Source organism: Octopus bimaculoides, chromosome 3 (genome assembly GCF_001194135.2).
Source record: "Octopus bimaculoides isolate UCB-OBI-ISO-001 chromosome 3, ASM119413v2, whole genome shotgun sequence".
Classification (NCBI taxonomy): Eukaryota; Metazoa; Mollusca; class Cephalopoda; order Octopoda; family Octopodidae; genus Octopus; species Octopus bimaculoides.
The window spans coordinates 85,526,895-85,527,827 of NC_068983.1; the positions used below are offsets into that span (position 1 = coordinate 85,526,895).

At 35.8% G+C, this 933-nt stretch overlaps 1 protein-coding gene across 5 annotated transcripts in view; it reads right to left on the reverse strand.

Moving 5' to 3' along the window:
* LOC106881021 (F-box/LRR-repeat protein 20) overlaps positions 1-933 on the reverse strand; it is a 413,298-nt gene that overhangs the window by 253,648 nt on the left and 158,717 nt on the right. The gene's annotated exons all lie outside the window — the stretch shown is intronic.

Sequence of the window (933 nt, forward strand, 5' to 3'; positions counted from 1 at the left end):
ATATATATATATATATATATATATATATATACACGCACACACAACAGGCTACTTTCAGTTTCTGTCCACCAAATCCACTCACAAGGCTTTGTTTGGCACGAGACTATAGTAGAAGGCACTCGCTCAAGGTGCCATACAGTGGAACTGAACCCAGAACTATGTGGTTGTGAAGCAAGCTTCTTACCACACAGCCATGCCTATATATTATTATCATCATTATAATCAGGGCTGTGGAGTCGGAGTCAAAAACAATTGAGATGGAGTCTGTAAAATAGACCAGAATCACTTAATTACATAGAGGAGTCAAAGGTGCCAATAGCAGAGGAGTCGGAGTTGAAATTTTGTGTTTCAACTCCACAGCCCTCATTATAATAATCTAACATCTATAATGGTCTGTTTGGGTGTGGCTTCTATGTCTGGATGTCCTTTCTAACACCAGCCACTTTACAGAATGTGCTGAATGCTTTTCACGTGGCACCAGCATGTGCACATATTACGTGGAGCCAGCAAGAATGAAATCCATGCAGCACTGGCAAAAGTGCATTTTACATGGCACTGCCACCTGCAAGATTATATAGGCAGACAGATAGATATATATAGATACATATATATGTACATACATACATGCATAGCTAAAAGAAAAGAAAGTATATATAGTTAAAGAAGAAAAGAAAGTCTGCTGAAATGAATTGACAGGTCTACATGTACCCAGGGTACATTTTATTTTTCTCTAATGAAATTATGCTCAAGCCACATAAATGCAAATTTAATGAATAAATTTGGAATTAAATTACTGAGTATTAATTGAAACAGCTGTAAGAAGCAAAGGTAGCTAATTTGTTAATAACAGATATTTGTTAACCTCCTTATCTCCATTATCTTTTCTTCTTTTAACTGAATATAAGCTACATGCTTACTATATACCTATTGTTT